The 7,122-nt window shown below is 43.9% G+C and overlaps 1 pseudogene across 1 annotated transcript; it reads left to right on the top strand.

Moving 5' to 3' along the window:
• The first annotated feature begins 271 nt into the window (after positions 1-271).
• LOC129489214 (immunoglobulin-binding protein 1-like) lies at positions 272-5,128 on the top strand (annotated as a pseudogene). Its single transcript, XR_008659931.2, has 2 exons — positions 272-450; positions 3,955-5,128. The product of XR_008659931.2 is annotated as an immunoglobulin-binding protein 1-like (transcript).
• The last annotated feature ends 1,994 nt before the right edge of the window (positions 5,129-7,122 follow it).

Below are 7,122 nucleotides of genomic sequence, written 5' to 3'. Positions count from 1 at the left end.
TCTTACAGAGTCTATGAGTAAGGAAGCTAGGCAAATGTTAGTTGGGTCTCTTGGCTCTGGGTTTCTCATAAGGCTGTATAAAAGGTGTTGAGCGGGTGTTGCAGTCATCTTAAGGCTTGACTAGGTGTTGATGTTGGTAGGACTTAGTCCCTATCAGGGTGTTGCACTCAGGGCCTCCGTTCCTCACTGGCTGTTGACTAGAGGCTACCCTCCGTTTTTCTGCCACATGGACCTATCCATTGGGCAGTTCGCAACATGGCAATTTCCTTTATTGGAATGAGCAAGTGAGAGCACGAGAGAGTGAGAGGAAGATGAAAGTCACAGTCTTTTGTAACCTAATCTCAGATGTGACATTCTGTCACTTTGCCATATTCTATTCTTTTGAAACAGGTCATTAGGTCCAGCCCAAGCACAAGAGGAGGAAATTACACAAGATGTGAAAACCAGAAGGTACGGTGCTTAGGAGTCATTTCAGATGCAGCCTACCATAGTAACTGTAGAAAGAAGGAAATACAAAAAGTAAAAATGCTTCAAAAGCAAGTGGTGCAAAAAAAAAAAAATAAATAAGAATAGGCCGGGCACGGTGGCTCATGCCTGTAATCCTAGCACTTTGGGAGGCCAAGGTGGGCGGATCACGAGGTCAGGAGATCGAGACCATTCTGGCTAACACGGAGAAATCCCGTTTCTACTAAAAATAAAAAAAAATTAGCCGGGCATGGTGGTGGGCGCGGGTAGTCCCAGCTACTCGGGAGGCTGAGGCAGGAGAATGGCGTGAACCAGGGAGGCGGAGCTTGCAGTGAGCAGAGATCGCGCAGCCTGCGCCACAGAGCGAGACTCCGTCTCAAAAAAAAAGAATAGAAAAAGGAAAAAAAGTAAAAATGCTAACTCAGCTAAGAGTCATCATTAAAGAATATCTTTTGTATGCAGAGATGGCATTATTGATGATGATTCCTTTGGGATAGGTGGTCGGGAATAGAAAGACTGCTAATTGAAGTAAGAATACTTTTCACAAAGAGAAAGACGGTTCTATGATTCATAGTCATTGTTCACCATTTGTAGAGTTTCTTGCTGTTTTTTACTTTACAAACAATTTTTATAGCGAAGCAAACATTACACATGAATCAGCAAAGTGGTACTGTGATTTACAACTCAGAAACAATTCTGGGATACACCAATCAATCAGTAAGAATTTATTGAGCACCTACATATGCTAGAAAGTTACTGATACTAGAAAAGTATAAGACAGTATCTGCCCTCAACCTGCCCTCGTCTGTGGCAGGTATCAAAAATCTATGCAATAGGAATTAACCCGTTACTAGGGTATTGTATCAGATCCTGGGCTCTAAATTCAAGAGATGACGAAAATGGGAAAAAAATCCTCCAGAGGCATGATTAACCAAAGGATTAAAAATTAGAAAACATAAAATAACAAAAAAAAATTAGAAAACAGAATTTATGTGGAAAGTTTAAAGGCACAGTGCTTATTTAACCTGAGGAAGGTGAAAGTTGCTTCAGTAATCATCTTTAAGTTTATGAATAGTTACAAAGGAGATGGAAATAAATGTTTGTGCCCTCAATGAGAAATCTACAGGGCCGGATGCGGTGGCTTGTGCCTGTAATCCCAGCACTTTGGGAGGCCGAGGCAGGTGGATCACCTGAGGTTGGGAGTTCGAGACCAGCCTGACCAACATGGAGAAACCCTGTCTTTACTAAAAACACAAAAAATTAACCGGGCGTGGTGGTGCATGCCTGTAATCCCAGCTACTCAGGAGAATCGCTTGAACCCAGGAGGCAGAGGTTGCAGTGAGCTGAGATTGCACCATTGCACTCCAGCCTGGGCAACAAGAGCAAAACTCTGTCTCAATAAATAAATAAATAAATAAATAAATAAATAAATAGTTCTGAAGTCCCTTCTAAGTTCAGTTAAGTTCCACATACCGGATAGAGGCAGGAAAATGTGAAAAAAAAATAGTTAAAAAAAAAAAAAGAGAGACAGCTACCAGAGAATTGGATTTCTAATATAGTATATACATTAAAAAGTCTTAGAATACATATATTAAGAGAAAATTGTTTAGGAAGGGTCAAAGACTTTTTTTTTTCTTTAGGGCTTCTTTAAAAAATGTTTCCTCACTGTTTTGACAATATCATGAAAAAAATTCAGTTTAGAATCTAGAATTGACCTGGATGGGATTCAAGGACAGCTGGCAGGGACTGCACAGTCCCTGATTCCTCTCCGACAGTGGGAGCTTAGCTACTAGAAACAGGAACTCAGTTGGTGTCTCGAGTCAGACAAGGAAGGGGAGGCCAGGCCAGAGGTGCCACGGAACTCCCCTTAGTTCTGAATGACAACTTTTAAACCTGCAAGGTCTTTGCTCTGGAGGGAGACATTAACTTTATTATACAGGAAAATAAACAAGTCTGATATCCGCTCTGAAGGGAAATACTATCTCTAAATTAAGGCTCACCTGCAACCCCAGTGCTTTGAAAGACCAGGGCGGTGGCTGGGTTTGGTGGCTCACGCCTACAATCCCACCACTTTGGGAGGCTGAGGCAGGAGGATCCCTTGAGACCAGAAATTTGAGACCAGCCTCAGCAACACAGGGAGACCCCATCTCTACATAAAATTGAAAAATCAGCTGGGCATGGGGGCACGTGTCTATAGCCCTAGCTACTCAGGAGGCTGAGGAATGCACCGCACTACAGCCTGGGCAACAGTGAGACTGTGTCTCAAAAACAAACAAAAAACTATATTTGACTATTCTGAATATACCATATTGAGATAAACTAGCTGTTCTCAAGAGCCCCTTTACATAATAAGATCAGATAAATTATAATTGTTGAGGTTTTTATACTTTTTTTTTTTTGAGATGAAGTCTCACTCTGTTGCCAAGCTGGAGTGCAGTTGTGCAATCTCAGCTCACCGCAACCTCTGCCTCCCAGGTTCAAGTGATTCTCCTGCCTCAGCTACCCAGTAGCTGGGATTACAGGTGTGCGCCACCACACCCAGCTAATTTTTGTATTTTTAGTAGAGATGAAGTTTCACCATGTTGGCCAGGATGGTCTTGATCTCTTGATCCGCCCGCCTTGGCCTCCCAAAGTGCTGGGATTACAGACGTGAGCCACCATGGCTGGCACCCCCTGCCCTTTTTTTTCTTTGAGACAGAGTCTCACTCTGTCGCCCAGGCTGGAGTGCAGTGGCACGATCTCGGCTCACTGCAACCTTTGCCTCCCGGGTTCAAGCGATTCTCCTGCCTCAGCCTCCTGAGTAGCTGGGACTACAGGTGCCCACCACCACGCCCGGCTAATTTTTGGTATTTTTAGTAGAGATGGGGTTTCACTGTGTTGGCCAGGATGGTCTCCATCTCTTGAGCTCATGATCCGCCCGCCTCGGCCTCCCAAAGTGCTGGGATTACAGGCGTGAGCCACTGTGCCCAGCCAGGGTTAAAATCTTTTATAACAATTATTATGCTGCTGTATTAGGAAAGCACATCCTTCCCACTTAGTAACCACCCAATTTAGCCCCCCAAAGGAGCAAAAGATGCTTTGTTCTTAGATGATTAGTGGAAGATGATAACCATATCTGTACCCATTGGCACCCTTACACAGTAACATTTCTGCTGTGCCTTCCTTTTTGTCAGAGGTAGCCTTCCGGGCGCATTTCATCCATTTGACAGGAGTGCTGACAAGAAACTCTTAGGTGATCAGGATCTAATAAGTCTGTGAGAGAGGTGGTCGTATTAAAACCCCTTTTCAGTTGTACCTCCTTTATAAAAACTGTGTTTGAAACTTTCCACACCTCTTCTTGGCCCAAAGGTGATTATTTTTGTTCGGAAAATGTGAGATAACTCATCTGAGGTGAGGTTTTCTTTTAGTACTCCCAGGAGAAGATAATATTTCTCTTTTCACTTTGAAAGTTTTCCTTTAAAAATAATTTCTTGTTCGTCCCTCTCCAAGATGGCTGCTGAAGACGAGTTACTGCTGCCACAGCTCCCCAAGCTGTTCGGAACCAGCAAACAGCTTCTGGATGATGTAGAAGTAGCGACTGAACCTGCCGGTTCCCGGATAGTCCAGGAGAAGGTGTTCAAGGGCCTGGACCTCCTTGAGAAGGCTGCTGAAATGTTATTGCAGCTCGATTTGTTCAGCTAAAATGAAGATTTGGAAGTGATTGCTTTCACCGACCTGAAGTAACTGTTGGTGCCAGTGTTTCAAGGAGCCTTCACCATGAAACAAGTCAAGCCCAGCAAGCGTCTAGATCATTTGCAGTGGGCTCAAGAGCACTATAAACTACTTAACTGTGCCATTGCTATCATGTGGCAGAGCTTGAGCTGCCCAAAACCAAGAACTCAGCTGAAAATCACACTGCTAATTCCTCCATGGCTTATCCTAGCCTCATTGCTATGGCATCTCAAAGACAGGCTAAAAGAGAGAGACACAAGCAGAAGAAGGATTTGGAGCATAGGTTGTCTGCAATGAAATCTGCTGTGGAAAGTGGTCAAGCAGATGATGAGTGTGCTTGTGAATATTATCTTCTTCACCTTCAGAGGTGAACTGATATCAGCTTAGAAGAGATTGAGAGCATTGACCAGGAAATAAAGATCCTGAGAGAAAGAGACTCTTCAAGAGAGGCATCAACTTCTAACTCATCTCGCCAGGAGAGGCCTCCAGTGAAACCCTTCATTCTCACTCAGAACACAGCCCAAGCCAAAGTATTTGGAGCTGGTTATCCAAGTCTGGCAACTATGATGGTGAGTGACTGGTATGAGCAACATCGGAAATATGGAGCATTACCAGATCAGGGAATAGCCAAGGCAACACCAGAGGAATTCAGAAAAGCAGCTCAGCAACAGGAAGGTCAAGAAGAAAAGGAGGAAGAGGATGATGAACAAACACTCTACAGAGCTCGGGAGTGGGATGACTGGAAGGGCACCCATCCTAGGGACTATGGTAGCAAACAGAGCATGGGCTGATCTTCCCACAACATGAGAGGACTGAAGGGTGCACACCTCCCACGCCAAGGAAAACCATGCAGTCCTCACCTCCCTGGGCTTCCGCTTCAGCTGTGTACAATGAAGGCAAAGATGCTAAATCTTGCTTTGCATTCAATAAAGTGTCCAGTGATTAAAAAAAAAAATTTCTTCTGAGATGCCTTCTATGTTCAGTCATTCTGCAACTTGGGCTGGAGAATGATGCTAATTATTTTTGGCTTCATTGGAGTAACTACTGGCCACTTGAAAATTAAATTTTGGGCTGGGCGCGGTGGCTCATGCTTGTAATCCCAGCACTTTGGGAGGCCGAGGCGGGTGGATCACGAGGTCAGGAGATCGAGACCACGGTGAAACCCCGTCTCTACTAAAAATACAAAAACTTAGCCGGGCGTGGTGGCGGGCGCCTGTAGTCCCAGCTACTCGGAGACGCTGAGGCAGGAGAATGGCGTGAACCTGGGAGGCGGAGCTTGCAGTGAGCCGAGACTGCGCCACTGCACTCCAGCCTGGGCGACAGAGCAAGACTCCGTCTCAAAAAAAAAAAAAAAAAAAAAAAGAAAATTAAATTTTGGCTGGGCGCAGTGGCTCATGCCTGTAATCCCAGCACTTTGGGAGGCTGAGGCGGGCAGACAGCCTGAGGTCGGGAGTTCGAGACCAGCCTGGCTAACATGGTGAAACCCCATCTCTACTAAAAATACAAAATTAGCTGGGCATGGTGGTGCATGCCTGTAATCCCAACTATTTGGGGGGCCAAGGGAGGAGAATCACTTGGACCTGGCAGGCAGAGTTTGCAGTGAGCTGGGATCATACTACTGCACTCCAGCCTGGGTGACAGAGTGAAACTCTGTCTCAGAAAAAAAAATTAAATATTATGCTCAGTATCTCCCATATTTAAAAGCAAATTTTTCAAATTTTACTTAAGAGCAAAACCGCAGTGGAACAGTGAGTTTTCAAAATGTTGCTAGTCCTGGAATCTGTTTAAGACTTGAAGCCGTTAAGTAGAAATATAGTAAGTGTTTGGGTGTGCGGTGTCTCCCACCTGTAATCCCACCACTTTGGAAGGCCGAGGCAGGTGGATCACTTAAGGTCAGGAGTTCAAGACCAGCCTGGCCAAATGGTAAAACCCCATCTCTACTAAAAAAAATTAAAAAAATAAAAAAAAAACAGCTGGGCGTGGTGGTGAGTGCCTGTAATCCCAGCTACTTGGAAGGCTGAGGCAGGAGAATTGCTTGAACTCAGGAGGTGGAGGGTGCAGTGAGCCAAGATTGCGCCACTGCACTCCAGCCTGGGCAACAGAGCGAGCCTCCGTCTCAAAAAATAAAAATAAAAATAAATAATAAGCATTTAGGCCAGGTGCGGTGGCTCATGCCTGTAATCCCAGCACTTTGGGAGCCGAGGCGGGCGGATCACCTGAGGTCAGGATTTCGAGATCAGCCTGGCCAACATGGTGAAATGCTTTCTCTACTAAAAATACAAAAATTTGCCTGATGTGGTGGTAGGCGCCTGTAATTCCTGCTACTCAGGAGGCTGAGGCATAAGGATCACTTGAACCCGAGAGGAGGAGGTTGCAGTGAGCAGAGATCATGCCACTGCACTCCAGCCTGGGTGACAGAGTGAGACTCTGTCTCAAAAAAAAAGAAAAAAAGAAAAGAAAAGAAAGAAAGAAAAAAGAGATATTATAAGGAATTAAAATAATTTTTTACACACATTTTCTAAAAGCCTTTGAGATATTACCTAAGTTGCTTAATAATTAGCTAGTACAACATCTTGGTAAAGTATCATGATTTTCTTATTTGTCAATTGTTCATTTTATTCCTTTTTTTGCTTTTCTACTTTTAAAGATTCCTCCAACTTATAAAATGATTGAAAAAATTAAAATGCAAAATATGTTCTTATTCAACATTTGAATTATCCATATAACTAAGAAAACATTAGGAAATAAAAACTTTATGCTGTGACTTCTGCTACCACCCAGGATGGTGTACACAGGGACCAGAATTAACCTCCTACCTAAAATACTTAAAAAACTCAACAAAAATATACTAGTTAATTGTTTTCAGGTATCAGACAGGAGGCAGTGCAGGACAGTGATTTCTCAGAGAAGGAAACAAAAAAAGGTGAGTCCTATGATTGCTGTAGG

This window comes from Symphalangus syndactylus, chromosome 9, assembly GCF_028878055.3.
Source record: "Symphalangus syndactylus isolate Jambi chromosome 9, NHGRI_mSymSyn1-v2.1_pri, whole genome shotgun sequence".
NCBI lineage: Eukaryota > Metazoa > Chordata > Mammalia > Primates > Hylobatidae > Symphalangus > Symphalangus syndactylus.
The sequence above is the reverse complement of the archived record's forward strand: the minus strand, read 5'-3'. Positions and strand labels throughout refer to the sequence as shown.